Raw genomic sequence first — 17180 nt, forward strand, 5'->3', positions numbered from 1 at the left:
CAGAAGGAAAGAAATCATAAAGATCAGATCAGAAATAAATGAAAAAGGAATAAAGAAAACAACAGCAAATATCAATAAAAGTAAAACGTGGTTCTTTGAGAAGATAAACAAAATTAATAAACCATTTGCCAGACTCATCAAGAAAAAAAGGGAGAAGACTCAAATCAATAAAATTAGAAATGAAAACGGAGAAGTAACAACAGACACTGCAGTTAAACAAGGGATCGTGAGAGATTGATACAAGCAACTCTACAACAATAAAATGGACAACCTGGAAGAAATGGACAAATTCTTAGAAAAGCACAACCTACTGAGACTGAACCAAGAAGAAATAGAAAATATAAACAGACCAATCACAGACACTGAAATTGAAACTGTGATTAAAAATCTTCCAACAAACAAAAGCCCAGGACCAGATGGCTTCACAGGCAAATTCTATCAAACATTTAGAGAACAGTTAACACCAATCCTTCTCAAACTCTTCCAAAATATAGTAGAGGGAGGAACACTCACACTCTCATTCACTAGGCCACCATCACCCTGATACCAAAACCAGACAAAGATGTCACAAAGAAAGAAAATGACAGGCCAATATCACTGATGAACATAGAAAAATAAATCCTTAACAAAATGCTAGCAAACAGAATCCAACAGCACATTGAAAAGATCATACACCATGATCAAGTGGGGTTTATCCCAGGAATGAAAGGATTCTTCAATACATGCAAATCAATCAGTGAGATAAACTATATTAACAAAGTGAAGGATAAAAAACCATATGATAATCTCAATAGATGCAGAGAAAGCTTTTGACAAAATTCAACACCAATTTATGAAGAAAACTCTCCAGAAAGTAGGCATAGAGGGAACTTACCTCAACATAATTAAGGCCATATATGACCAACCCACAGCCAACATCGTTCTCATGGTGAAAATTGAAAGCATTTCTTCTAAGATCAGGAACAAGACAAGGTTGCCCACTCTCACTGCTATTATTCAACATAGTTTTGGAAGTTTTAGCCACAGCTATCAGAGAAGAAAAAGAAATAAAAGGAATCCAAATCAGAAAAGAAGAAGTAAACCTGACACTCTTTGCAGATGACATGATACTATAGATAAAAAATCCTAAAGATTCCACCAGAAAAATACTAGAGCTAATCAATGAATTTGGTAAGGTAGCAGGATACAATTTTAATGCACAGAAATCTCTTGCATTACTATGCACTAATGATGAATAATCTGAAAGAGAAATTAAGGAAACACCCCCATTTACCATTGCAACAAAAAGAATCCAAACCTAGAAATAAACCTACCTAAGGAGAAAAAAGACCTGTATGCAGAAAACCATAAGACACTGATGAAAGAAGTGAAAGATGAAACAAACAGATGGAGAGATATACCATGTTCTTGGTTTGGAAGAATCAACATTGTGAAAATGACTATACTACCCAAAGAAATCTGCAGATTCAATGTAATCCCTATCAAACTACCAATGGCATTTTGCACAGAAGTAGAAAAAAAAATTTTTGCAGTTTGTTTGGATACACAAAAGACCCTGAAAAGCCAAAGTAATCTTGAGGAAGAAAAATGGGGCTGGAGGAATCAGGCTCCCTGACTTCAGACTATACTACAAAGCAACAGTGATCAAGACAGTATGATACTTGCACAAAAACAGAAGCACAGATCAATGGAACAGGATAGAAAGCCCAGAGATAAACCCATGCACATATGGTCACCTTATCTTTGATAAAGGAGGCAAGAATATACAATGGAGTAAAGACAGCCTCTTCAATAAGTAGTGTTGGAAAAATTGAACAGCTACATGTAAAAGAATGAATTTAGAACACTCCCTATCACCGTATACAAAAATAAACTCAAAATGGATTAAAGACCTAAATGTAAGTCCAGACACTATAAAATTCTTATAGGAAAACACAGGCAGAATACTCTGTTACATAAATAACAGCAAGATCCTTTTTTACTCACCTCCTAGAGAAATGGAAATAAAAACAAATATAAACAAATGGGACCTAATGAAACTTGAAAGCTTTTTCACAGCAAAGGAAACCATAAATAAGATGAAAAGACAACCCTCAGAATGGGGGAAAATATCTGCAAATGAAGCAACTGACAAAGGATTAATCTCCAAAATTTATAAGCAGCTCATGCAGCTCAATATGGAAAAAATAAAGAACCCAATCCAAAAATGGGCAGAAGACCTAAATAGACATTTCTCCAAAGAAAATATACAGATTGCCAACAAACACATGAAAGGATGCTCAACATCACTAATCATTAGAGAAATGCATATCAAAACTGTAATGACGTATCACCTCACAGCATTCTGAATGCCCATCATCAAAAAATCTACAAACAATAAATGCTGGAGAGGGTGTGGAGAAAACGGAACCCTCTTCCACTGTTGGTGGGAATGTAAATTGATACAGCCACTATGGAGAACAGTATGGAGGTTCCTTAAAAAACTAAAAATAGAACTACCATATGATCCAGCAATCCCACTACTGGGTATATACCCTGAGAAAACCATGATTCAAAAAGAATCATGTACCACAATATTCATTGCAGCACTTTTTACAATTGCCAGGACATGGAAGCAACCTAAGTGTCCACTGACAGATGAAATGATAACAAAGATGTGGCACATATATACAATGGAATATTACTCAGCCATAAAGAGAAACAAAACTGAGTTACTTGTAGTGAGGTGGATGGACCTAGAGTCTGTTACAGAGTGAAGTATGTCAGAAAGAGAAAAACAAATACCGCATACTAACACATATATACGGAATCTAAAAGAAAAAAAAAAAAAGGTTCTGAAGAACCTAGGGGCAGGACAGGAATAAAGATGCAGGTGTAGAGAATGGACTTGAGGACATGGGGAGGGGAAGGGTAAGCTGGGACGAAGTGAGAGAGTAGCACTGACTTATATATACTACCAAATGTAAAATAGATAGCTAGTGGGAAGAAGCTGCATTGCACATGGAGATTAGCTTGGTGCTTTGTGACCACCTAGAGGGGTGGGATAGGGAGTGTGGGAGGGAGATGTAAGAGGGAGGGTATATGGGGACATATGTATACATATAGCTGATTCACTTTGTTATACAGCAGAAATTCACACAACATTGTAAAGCTATTAAACTCCAGTAAAGGTGTTCAAAAAATTATAATAAATTCTAGGCAGCTTGAAAGTCCTAAAAAATAAAATGTTTATGAACTGTGGTTATTTATATTTAAGCATTGTAGTTAAAATTCTGTTGAGTGTTGTAAGAAAAATACTAATTGCAAATAATGTAGGAACTAATTTGTACTGATCATAGCTGCATTAAGGCATCATAGAGGAAAAAAAATTTTTTTAGCATTTAACATCGCTCCTACTATTCATCTTTTACCATCATCGAGCAATGAAGTACACACAGTGAGAAAATTGACAAGTCTATTTTGGTAGCAGCAATTCCAATAACTCATAGCTATTTGTCACCTAAGTGTGACAAGACATATAATTTTCACCACTCCTATATATCTGTATATTAATGCTATAATTTTTTACCTTAAATATTCCTAATATTTAATCAGTGTTATTTACTTAGGAAGTATATGAATAGAATTAAATTAAAAATCCATTTCTTATATATACCTAAAATATATTATAAATCATATGCTTCTAATATACAGTCACAAAAGAACATTAACACACATTGTTTAATATCCTGTGTTAAATAATCTGTGCCTTAGTTCCTCACACTGGCAAAATATTTAAGTGAACAAAATATTTTTTCTGTCCTTGGTCAGTAACTCATCACTTAGTAAACTAACTATATCATTCTCTAGTTCAGGTTAACCAAGTAGAATTTTGAGAGAAATTTTGTTTTTTACTCATTTAATATTTTCCACACATATATAATAGTAATATTCAGTCAAACAAAAGTTCTTACCTACCTAAATACTTACCAATTTTTGGATTTTTTTAAGCAATTTAATTTTTTTTCTTGTCTTATAGACATTGTCTCCTTTCTTTTTTAAAAATTTGTATTGAAATATAGTTGATTTACAATATTGTGTTAGTTTCAGACATATAGTAAAGAGATTCAATTATACATATAAATATAGATGTATATATTCTTTTTTTTTTTGCATTCTCTTCCATTATAAGTTACTACAAGATATTGAGTATATTTCCCTGTGGTATAAAGTAGGTCCTCATTTAGCCATTTAAACTTAATAGATATTATATTTTCCATTTTAATCTTCTCACTCTGTCTTTTGCATTCTCTCAGCTGTTAGTCTCCTTTCAACTGCCTGTTGTATTATCCAATATTTTTTATCTCATCAAATTTTATAAAATGAATTAAAATTAAGTTAAATTTTCCAAAGCCCAAATTTAGAGACTCTGATATGAATAGTGAGCATATGTAATTTAATTAGATCTCTTCATGGACAATTTTGATAGTACTGGTTTGGTTTCCTTAAGATAAAATAAAACTCTGTAAATATCTCCTTCCCCCTCATTATTCTTCATGATCTTGAGTTTTGTTTGGGAAAACATGTTTTTCTCATAATCAGTACTTTTTTCCCCAGTATGTATGTTTCACCTCTCTATCTCCTCACTACCTTCTCCATAATAAGAAACTACCCACAACATGACAAAGAATGCAGATTTGTCTGAGCTCTTCCTGAAACTACTGGGAGGAACTGAATCCTTCCAATGACGTTGTTTCCTTGCTAATGTAAGCCCAGAGCTGCTAGTGCTCCTGACAGAGACAGTGCCTACATGAGAATGAAATTTTGAAATTCAGTTCATTTCCACACAAAAATATCCATGTATATATATCCATATCCACATATATACACACATATATACAAATATATGTACATATATATATGCATACATATACACATTTCTTTTTACTCAGATGTAATGAAGGACAATGTACACTGAGTCCTGATGCCCTTCTCTAGTTTCTCCTGGCAAAAGAACTTGCAAAAATGTTAATCAATAAGGTGACAGGAAATATATTTTGTATTAATCTGGCCTTGTCTTTCTGTAGTGAATTATTTTTCTAATTTTACCTGATCTTGACAGAATTAGGAAAATTTTGATATCCATCCCACGATTATTTGAGTTACTGTAACAGAGGTTTAAGTTTTACGTATACATTTGTTTAGATGACTATCTTGAGCCTTGATGCTTGTTAACTGCAACAATGGTTGTGTAAAGTTGCAGCACTATTTTTAGAAACTAAGCTTATTTGGAGGTTTCCTCACTTTTGGAGTTCAAGTTTTTCTGCTTTGACTCCTGAATTATTTATAAGTTTCTGTGTTGTCTGCATTCCAGAGAAATGAGGGAGATATTAAAGCCATTTGGCATAGAAGTGTCTTCCTGCTGGAGTAACACCTCCTCATCTTACCCTCCTGTGAGAGAAGTACTGGGAAACTTTCGAAATAATTTAATTAACAATCCCCTTGAAACTTTTAGCTGTTTTTGCATTGGGCCACATTTGCTAATCTGTTTACGCCAAACACCATATGTGTCACGTGTTCTTATGTAGAATATTGAATGATCTAGTTTTGTTTGGATTACTCTCCCCTGTAGGTCCACTATCTTATGGTGAAAGCATAGGTTATTAATTTGTGGTCTCTTTTATTTTTTAATATACAGGTATTTTAGTTTTTGTTTGTTTAGTGACTTTTCTGCCTAATTATGTAAATTCTGTATCTGTGTCATATGTGGTCCTTGGGTTTCTATTTGATTAACTTTGTAGTCAACTAATGATTGGACAGAAATTTCTTTAAGTGTCTGAAAGCAGTAAGGCTCCTTGTTTTGGTGAGGGGCTTTGTATAATTGGGCATGACTTCAACAATCAGCTTGCAATTCTGCTTTACTTTTACTTCTTGATTTCACAGAACTTCAAGTTCAGTCAGGGTTGAGAGATCAGGCCCTTCTTAGGTCTTTCCTGAACATGTGCATAGCTATATTTACACATGAGGTCTCTAGATTCCCAGGCATATGCCGTTGTTTTTCAAGGCCCCTATGGTCATCTTACTCCTCAGATTACTTTCTCACCTTATTCCTTTAGCCATAGTGTTAAAACATTTGACAAATGTACTGCAGCCCTCCCCTTGGGTCCTCAGAAGTTTTTATCACTAGGTCAAATAAAGACAGGCGTTTTGATTGGGGTCTTCAGGGGACAACAGACAATCAAATAATGAATTTTCTCTGAGAATGAAGATTTGAAAGAGTTCCTGCCCCATTTGGCTCCCTCTAGTACCAGGAATTAGCCTGTTATTTTTCAAAGCTGCTTCAGATTTGAGGGCCAGAGGTGGAACTACGGTAAATACTATGCCACACATTTGCTATTCTTTAAGAGATTCAGCCACTTTTCTTGAGTAGCTGCCCCTTGGTTGACACAAGCTTTTGGTTAACGTCCAGAATTCTAAACATTTTGATTCTGATAATTTTTGCGCTTTTTTGGGGGGTGGTTTTATGGTGGGATGAATTTTCAGAGGTCCTCACTCTATTTTCACTGACATTGCCCAATTACCTTCCATTTTGAATTAAGCACTCAGGGGCAACAGACCTAAATAACTTGTCCAAAAGGTAGTAAAAATGGTGCTATTTACACAAGACCTATCCGCAAAATGTGTATGATACACATAATTCTAAAATTATGTGTAACTACTACCCTTCTGTAGGAAGTGTCCATGATTATTAAGAAATTTTCTATACATATAAATATATTATGTGTCAGATAGAAATTCTATAGCTTTGATATAACATTGAATAAAACCTGCACTTTTAAACCATATCAACTTTATTACAGTTTTCCAGAAACTCAGTAAGTTTGATGAATTGTGGCTATACAGATTCAAATAGTAGGTGCTTGTTCTGCATTCATTTTAGAAGAAATAGTCTTATAGAATAAAGGGTAAAATCTTTCTTTCAGTTTTCTTACTTCCCTCAAGTGATGTATAGACTTTTTTTCTGAATTGCTAGGCCTTTCTATTAAGTGTGATATCTCACAAAGGTGCCTGGTCTCCATTGCCTGAAAGAGAGAATTGGAGTATGAATAGAGGCTGACCTCAGTTCATTCCTCTTTGATTGTACTGGAGTGGCAAGCATTCTTTATTGTACAATAGGGAGAGCATATGTGATGACTGAGATTGTACTGACAAGAAGGGAAAACTCAAGTTGTGATTTCTCTATTAAGTAAAGGCCTTTTCAAAAGGCAGAAGAGATTAATAGGTAGTAACATTAATTCTCTGGTTTCCAAAGCTTTAGACAATTCTTGATAGGTAAACTCTTTTCTATCATTTCTTAATATGAACAAAAGATCATGAAATGTTCCTATAATTGCTAGTTAATTTATCCATAGAGAGAATGATTGCCTAGTAATATACCTAAAAAGTAAAATAATTAAGATAATAAATTTTCATATTCATAGCATTTTGATGGGTATAAATTATTCTTCCTGCTTTCACTTAATTAAAAATTATTAGAATTTGCATTTAAGTACACACATCTGATGTTGTGCTAGTACTAAGTCACACAACCTCTCTTGTCCTCTCTTCTTAATTTTCCACTCATTTTTGAACACTTTAGTTGTTTCAAACACTGTGGATAAAAGATGAATAAGCTATGTACTCTGGATTCAAGAAGTTTACACTGTAGTCTGATAGGTATCAATAATAAAATTATCAATTTTGAATCCCCCATTTATCTTTCAGACTTCTCTTTATCAGGCTTCCTACTAATAGTTCTTTTACATTTATTAAATACCATAAATACATAAATGCATTCAGTAAATAACCTTCACTTTCCAGAAGCCATTTAAGTTATTATTTTATTTTAAATAATATTTACTGACATTTCATGGCATGCCAATATTGAACTAAGACACTTAAATGTCTTATTTTATTTACTGTTCAGAAACAAGTATATAGCCATAGAGGGGTTTGGAAAGGGAAGATTTAGGGAAACAGATGACTGATCAACCAACTAAGTCAGTCTCACCCACTTTGTTGTCACCTATAAAACCTACCTGCTTAGTCAGAAATCTATACTTATCCCTACTTACTCCAATGTTACCACAATCTTAGTACTGGTGTTTATTATTCTTGTGGATATTTTAACACCTTTATTATTAAAGTAAGTATTCTAAAATAGTGTATAATACTATTTTTTTTTACATTTATAACACAATATCACACTATAGGTGAGCTTCTATAACTTGATTTTGGTTTTCCTTGATATATATTTTTTAAAGTCTTCCATAAGGATATCTGCAACTCCAGTTCATTCACTTTTATAGCTTAATAGTTTTCTATAGTGTACATATAGCAGAATATATCAGGATGACCCATAAAAGACTGCTCTTTCTGTAGATCAAAAAAGGTTGTATATCATCAATTTCAAATGGCTTAATTTGTTAAGTATTCATTCTCCTTTTGAAGTATATTTAGATTGTTTTCAAACAGGTTAGCTATGAATATACTTGTATAAGTTTTCTTACAAAACAAAAATTAATTTTAACTTCAGATAATTCTGAATTACCAAAATTCAGAAATACCAAGAAATTACCAAAGATAATTTCTTGTCATTGTACACACAGAAAATTATATTATTCAACATTGCATAGAGCTAAACTGAGAGACTGCTAACAAGTGTTGGTGACTGACCTTGGAGCTCCAGCTGTCACAGGCATATCTGGCCCCTTTTCTGACATAATGGTATACCATTTGTAACACACCTATTGGGAAGTTCTGCCTGTACATCTATTACAATATTATTTTACTCTATACCTACTTGTCTTTTAACAAAACTAAATTTAAGGTTTTTTGGGTTTGTTTTATTTCTGCTCTTAAAATAATAATATAAAGTATTATATATTGTTAATTATGAACTAGGCACTTGCTAAGCACTATCCATGTCCTTAGGCATGTAATCCTTACAGAACCACCAAGAGGTTATCCCCATTTGGGATAAGGGATTAATAAAGCGTACTGAGGTTAAGAAAATTATCCAAGGTCAATCACCTAGTAGAGCATGGAGCCTGAATTTGAACCAAGGCAATCTGGCTCCCCACTCTTTGTTCTCAACTATTAAACATTACAATGCTTTATCATTTTCTTCCTTCAACTCTGCTTGTATACTGCTTAAGTTATGTAATATCTGCATTTTATATCATAAAGAGATGCATTGCTTCCATTTTAATTTCATAACATGGATATGTTTCTCAATGAGTTCAGCCTTTTTTCTTTCCTTTGTAAGGTATCAAGAAAGAGAAAAACAGTCTCTGATGGCTAGAAGTTGGCCTGATACTCAAGTTAGACCATGACGATCTCCTGTTAAACAAAAACAATTTCACAAAACACCGTCAGACAAGACCACTGCATGGACGTGAGGGTTCAGGTCACAACAGGATCACTTTCTAACCTTGTCTGAACACAGACAGACAAAACATCAATATTGACCAAGGCACAAAATTTAAAGAAAAAAGGCATCTCTCTATCCTTGCTAATATGAGTGATGATTGCTTCATTAACAGTCACAGCTTCAGTCTCTCTTCATTCCTCCAGTCTGTAATACAACCAGAGAATTTTCTTTACTTCCTGAGAGCATCCAATCTATAGCAATGCCCCTGCATCCTTGAACGCTCCCCACAAGCATCTAACACAAGGCCAGATCCTATAACAAGTCCTTCTCACATCCTCTTATTGACACTTTCTAAGATTCCTCATTACATGAAGTTTCCCTCTTTGCAACAAGTAAATAAAGCCAACTATAGGTGAGTTCTTTAGTCTTCTAAATACATAATAATTTGGGGTCTCCTTGTTTTGTGGTTTACTAATAGAGTGGTATCAAAATTCCCCAATGTTTTTGTATTTATAAGTATATAAATATATTTCTTATATTTATATGCATATATCTTTTACTCTCTCCCTAGTTTTTTTTTCCTTTTCCAGAATGTCATATAGTTGGAATTGTACAATATGTAGCCTTTTAAAAAATTATATTTATTTATTTATTTAGGCTACACTGGGTCTTAGTTGTGGCACATGGGATCTTCGTTGCAGCGTGCAGGATCTTTAGTTGCGGCATGCGGGCTCTTAGTTGTGGTGTGCATGCAGGTCTAGCTCCCCGACTAGGGATTGAATCCAGGCCCCCTGCATTTGGAGTGTGGAGTCCTACCCACTGGACCACCAGGGAAGTCACAATATGTGGCATTTTCAGATTGGATTATTTCACTTACTAACACGGATTTTAGGTTTTCTCCATGTCTTTTTAAGGCTTGATATCACATTTCTTTTCAGCTCTGAATGATATTCTATTATTGGATGTACCAGAGTTTATTCATCCATTTACCTACTGAAGACATCTTCTCAGAAAATTCCCATGCACAGTCAATAGTGACTCCCACTCCCACCCAGATAACCACTAATACAATCATTCTAATTCTCTCTCTCTCTCTCTCCATACATATGTACATATACAGGCAAAACTAACCTGTAATAACAGAATGATATATTTTGGTGTCATTATAAATTAGTTTTGCCTGTTCTAGAGTTTTATATAAATCAAATAACATGTTTATTTTTATAGCACTGTGAGTTTTTTAAGTATATAAAATACATATATAAGTCAATTAAAATGTGTGTGGTTCTGTCAGTCTGAAAGTCATGTCTGATCTTAAAACATACATCAATGTACCAAGTGCAGACAACATATTAGGAAAGAATACATAAATGAAAGATAAAAAGTTAAAATTAAAAATAATCTGGCTGAATGTCACACAGATCAAATCAATGAGGTAAAATGTACTAGGATTTAATATAATATCCTAAATTTAGATTGGAAAAAACTAGCGATTTGAATCTAGTGAATCTCAGCAGTGAGGTAAATCAGGTTTTTAATTTATTTCAAGTTTAAATGACAATTATATACATAGATGCAAGTAAATGAATAAACTAATCAATATATAACTGGAGTTAATGCATAACTAAAGTAAACCCAGTATGTATTTATAAAAGCATAAAGTTCTAGGAAGTAATCCTGCTTATCAGATTATATCTCAAAGATTATGATGAATTCCAAGCATAACTTCCAAGAAGAATTCTAACCAATTAATGTTCTATGGAAAAATGACCTGCAGTTTAAATGCCTGGAAATCATGTACCATTGAAATGTTTGCAGAAAGTAGTAACAGAGAGCATAGAAATAAAGGAGAACAAAGATTTAGTAAAGATAGGATTGAAGTCTTTAAACATTTGGAATACTTTCATGTGAAAGCAAACTTGATTCACTGTTTTGTCTTCAAAGACAGAATTAGGCTAAGAGAAAATTAGACACATTTTTCAGATGAACATGAGAATTGGTAGTGTAGCTTAACTGATGAAATGTGGTTTGTGAAAGAAGAACAATGAACACATTTTTCACTGGTGGCATATTTCAAATAGTAATTTTAGGGTAATACTTTGAAATGATGAGAAGATATTCAAATATCTAAGATGAAAGCACAACTCTAAAATGAATGGTTCTTTTATTAGGTATTAACTTCTTAATACCAAACAGACCCCACCCACCAATCAAACTCCCTCCCACTCACCACTTACAGCTAATTTTACTCTTGCAAAGAATGTTTATATTTTAAATGTTAGAAAATACTAAAATTGAAAGAAAGTGGTACATGATCCAGTGGAAACTAGATTAAAGTTCATAAAGACTCTGACAGGAAATGTAATACCCCTCAGTTTATTTTATTTAGTTAGTTATTTTTATTAGAATTGCCTTACAATGTAAAAAGTTTCATCCTAAACTCAAGATTTCAATGGCACTGCTAAAGTAAGACTTTAAATCTTAAAAACAAAAATCTAGATATTCAGTGAAAAAGCCAATGATCTTTATGTTTTGAATTGTTAGAAAAGATGGGTATAAAATACATGTTAATTTTCCAGATAAAACAAGTACTTTTGATATTCTTCTTATTTTTAGGTTTCCATTGTCTTGGAAGAGATTCTTCCATAATTTATTAAATGCTGTCCAAGTTCTTTAACATAGGTTATTGAATATAAATTAAGCTTTTCTTCATGATAGAGAATCATCATTGAATATTTATTTATTTATTTACTTACTTACTAGTTTTGGACCATTGTAATGGATTTTCCTTCAGTCATGGCCCATAAGCTTTTACTATCTTGTACACAGTGAGACTTTCTATAACAATTTCTTTCATTTTCTGTTTGGCTTGAGTAAACCAGGATACCAGAATTATAAAATAAGGGTCAGTGAATTCCTGAGTAAAATAGCTGGTTCTAAAGGAGAGATTGAGGTATCCATTTTGTTGATTCAGTTATTTTGCCCGCTGTGTTTTGTATTATTAGTGTTTATACTCAGGGAATTATTTAAATAGTTGGAAATATTATTCATGGATAAATGGATTCTAAACATTTTGTTTAACTCCTGCCTAGTTAATCTATTTAAATGTTTGGCTAATTAATTTAAGTATCATAAATGATTCACATGATTGCCTAATCTATTTATATATTATAGAAAAAAACTTCCTTTTCAATTTGAATAATAACATATGAATTAAAATTTAACAATATATTACTTTAATCCACTGTTACTAAGAATATAGCATTACCTAAACCGGAATTACCTGTGGTGTTGTTAAAAATGCAGATTTCTGAAGTGCCTTTCTTCATTAGCATCTCTAGGATTAGTATATTGTCAGTGTTGTTTAAAAAAATCTCCTTAAGATGATTCTGATGAGAATTGAAATTTGAAAATCATTGCTAACTTCTATATGATATTGCTAGGAATCAGTACTTTGTGAGTACTATATTGTTACTTTCTTTGAATATTTATATATGTAGTAGATAATAAAAAAAAATCTTATATTTTATCAAGATAACACTGGCCAGAGTAGGCTAATTAGATCACATTGCAAAATCTGATAAATAATATAGTTTACATATATTTAAAAAATAATCCACCTTAGTGGGAAGGACTGTAATGTGTGACACAAGCACATATATAGCAAGGGATAAATATTTGGACCAAAAGATAAATTTAGTACATATTCCAAATCTGCTGAACAGAAAATTGAATGCTGAATTAGTACTAAATAACTGGAAAGAAAGTAATATCTATATGGACTTATACACGAAAAGAGTGAGCCAAGGATTTTATATCCATCTCTCTTTCAACTACTATAAAGATGATAAATAGTTTTGAACACATAAAAGTATGTGACTTATTGTTTATATGTATTGTGCTTGAGGAAACTATTGTAGGCTAAGCCTCAACCAACAAAAATATTATTAAGTAAACAGCAAAGAACTGGCCATGAGGATTGAATATTGTTAATTGCAGATTTGAGACAAAAACATAGATGAGACTAACAGAACAGTGTAAATGTATAGGTGCTTCTAAAGTAGAAATAAAACAACCAAAATAAAATGGGAGAAGAGAGGGAGTTAAGTTAAGAAGTAGAATCAGCTTAGTTATTTGCAATGGAAAAGTTAGGTGGTGTTTAAAGCTGACAAATGAAGCAGTAAAATATAAGTACATAAAAGAGAAAACAAGTAAACACTAAGAAATCTAATATTATTGACTAAAATTGGGAGATGAGAAGAGAAGTTGAAGAGTTTAGGAAAAGAAAATGATAGGTGTGATGTTAAGAAGGAAGACAAGAGGATGATATAAAGATATAATTACAAAGATAAGCACTAAAACAAAATTACAAACATTTAAAAATATTAGAGGAACTACAGTTTTAAAATAACAAAGAAATTATACTTTAAGGAATTTTTTAAATTTACATATCAAAACATAAATCATACCATAATAAATGCTAGAACTATATAAGTCTGTGGTAGGCTGAATAAAGTTCAATTTTTCAATGATTTCTCTTTTTAATTTGTGATTTTTGGTGACTTGTTTAATACATTTTCTTCTCCTCAAAGAACATGTAATTATTCTCCTATATGTTTTCTATATGCTTAATTTTTTAATGTTATAAACTCTTTAATACTTCTATCTGATAAAATTTTCCTCTACTATTAAGAATTTGAGCCAAATCTACAACCCATTTCTAACAAGTTGTATAAGATCTAATGACATATTCTTTGCATACTGACTTTATCCCCAACTTTATAGTGTACCAGCGGTCCTCACCCTTTTTGGCACCAGGGACCAGTTTCCTGGAAGACAAATTTTTCATGGACCAGGGGTGGGGGCTGGGAATTGTTTTGGGATTATTCAAGTGCATTACGTTTATTGTGAACTTTATTTCTATTATTACATTGTAATATATAATGAAATAATTATACAACTCACCATAATGCAGAATCAGTGGGAGCCCTGAGCTTGCTTTCCTGCAACTAGGTGGTCCTGTCTGGGGGTGATGGGAGACAGTGACCCGAAGTGTGTTGCTTATGTCCAGTCTACTCCGTCATCTCGTTTTGGTTGCTGTCACTGCAAAAAACCCTGCTTCACAGGAAGACAGGATGTTGGAAATGGAAGCAGGCTTTTCAGTGCCTTTGTGGCAATCTCAGGATATTTCTCCTTGACTTTAATCCAGAACATATGGAGATTTGAAGTTGTCTCAAACATACTTTTAAGGCCACCATCATTTGCGATCTCAAGCAGTTGATCGTCTTCTAGCTTGGACAACGTCAATTCACCTGGCTTATTCAAAAATGGGTAGTGGATCCATTCGTTCCCAGTTCAGTGTTTTTTTTTGTGGTTGGGAAGTAATGCTCAAACTCTTTTGAAAGCTGAGATAGGTGATCATGCACCAGCTGGGAGAAAGAAGGCCCTGGCTCTGTCTCTTTCAAAATCTCTGCTAATGTTTGAAACATGTCAAAAACCCCAATGTTTACTCGTCGCCCCCACAATTCCAGTTTGGCTTTGAATGCAGCCACTTTATCTGCTGACTTGAACACAGTTGTCATTCTCCCCTGAAGTGACAGATTGAGCTCATTGAGCAGATTGAATAGGTCACACAAGTAAGCAAGATTTGTGACCCATTCTGTGTGAGTAAAATGTGCTGCCAGTGGTGACTGTTTTTCTAAAAGTAATCTCTGGAGCATAACTCAAAAACTCTGGCCAGTGATCTACCTCTAGAAAGCCATCTCACTTCTGTGTATAAGAGAAGACGTGTGTGCTCTGCGTCCATCTCCTCACAGAGCTGCATGAACAGACGTGAGTCAAGGGCATGTACTTTAATGTGGTTGATAATTTTAATCACATGCTGCAAAATGTTGTAAAGTTCAGGTGACATTTTTTGGCTAGCCAGCATTTCTCTATGGATAACACAGTGCCTACACTCACATCCAGAAGCGACCTCTTTGACCTGAGTAGTGAAACCAGAAAGCTGTCCAGTCATGGCAGCCACTCCTTCCATGCATATACCAACACAAAATGACCAATTCAGTTTTCCTGATATGTAATCATTCAAAGACTTGAATAGCTCTGCAGGTGTGGTGTTGGTTGGCAACAAAAGGGCACATAACATATCCTCATGCACATCCTCCTGAAAAATATATAGCACAAAAACAAACATTGTTGCCTTATTTTCAACATCGGTAGACTGGTCAACCTGGATTGCATACCACGGTGACTCATTAATCCTCTCTGACAATTGTGCCTCAATATCCTCTGCTATTTCATCAATTCATCTAGTTATGGTGCTAGCCGAAAGAGGAACACATGCCACGTTTTGAACTGCAGCCTCTCCTGAAGGTTCACAACAAATGTCCTTAGCAGCAGGCAGGATCAACTTTTCACCAATAGTAAAGGGCTTCTTAGCTTTAGCAATGCTGTTAGACGCTAAGAATGATGCTCTCAGTGCAGACACATTTGATGAAGTGATGGCCTTCAATAATTGCTTTTGTTCTTCGTGTTCACAGTTTTTTCTTTTGAAAAACTCCAAAGGCTTGTCCTTTAATGCAGGGTGCTTGGTCTCCATGTGGCGAAACAGTTTTGAATATTTCATGGCTTTGTTGGATAGCCAGTCACCACATATTATACAAAGCAGGCTTGGAGAATGTGAATCACCTGCTGTAATGAACCCGTAATTTAAGAAGGATTCTTGTTATTTTCTTTTAAATGCAGCTTTCTTTTTGTTGGCAGTCCTAGAGTCTTCTGCTGTCTCATCATTGGGTCTTTCCCCCTTTTCAAAGAAGCTCTCCAGCGACATTTGTTTTTTTACTCATTTTGGCTAGGGTTAGCTTGTGGGCTTACCAAAACTGTGACTGAGACAAGTGCGCAGTGCGGGAAAGAGGAGCGGACGGAAGTGGTAAACAAAATAATGGGCAGGCCGTGCACGGAGTAACGTAAGTGTTGGATTCAGACTTAAAACATGCCACCTCACTTGCCACTATAAAGCCTGCTACTAGATGCAGTTTAACTGTCACTTGCCACTTACTGTTAGGGTTTTGATATTAGTTTTCAAGCAATTGATTTATTATTGTCTCTGTGTAGTCAAACCTCTCTGCTAATGATAATCTGTATTTGCAGCCGCTCCCCAGCACTAGCATCACTGTCTCAGCTCCACCTCAGATCATCAGGCATTAGATTCTCATAAGGAGCGGGCAACATAGATCCCTTGCATGCGCAGTTCACAGTAGGGTTTGCACTCCTATGAGAATCTAATGTTACTGCTGATCTGACAGGAGGTGGAGCTCAGGCGGTAATGAGAGTGATAGGGAGCGGCTGTAAATACAGATGAAACGTTGCTCCCTCACCTGCCTTTCACCTCCTGCTGTGCAACCCAGTTCCTAACAGGCCAGGGACTGCTACCGGTCTGTGGCCCAGGGGTTGGGGACACCTGTAGGATAGTGTTTTCCTGGACCTTATTTTCTTTGATCTTTCCTAAATCTTTCTCAATTAAAGTACTATTTTAATCTTATTGGATATTTTTAAATATTTTAATCTACCAAAACCTCGTTAGATGGGATATACAACCATAAATAATCATAATAAGTGGTCAATAAGATAGTTAATTTAGTACATTTTTAGAAATTTTTTTCTAAATTTACAGCGAGACCTTCTAGTTGGAAAATGCTACATAATAATACATGGATTTAGAGATATAAAGTGTATTCATGCTGTATGATGTTCTTGTATTAGCATAAACCATCAAAGACGGTAAATGATA

The sequence above is a fragment of the Delphinapterus leucas genome, chromosome 3 (genome assembly GCF_059928025.1).
Source record: "Delphinapterus leucas isolate spDelLeu-1000000601 "Yukka" chromosome 3, BTC_Dleu_Yukka2, whole genome shotgun sequence".
Taxonomy (NCBI): domain Eukaryota; kingdom Metazoa; phylum Chordata; class Mammalia; order Artiodactyla; family Monodontidae; genus Delphinapterus; species Delphinapterus leucas.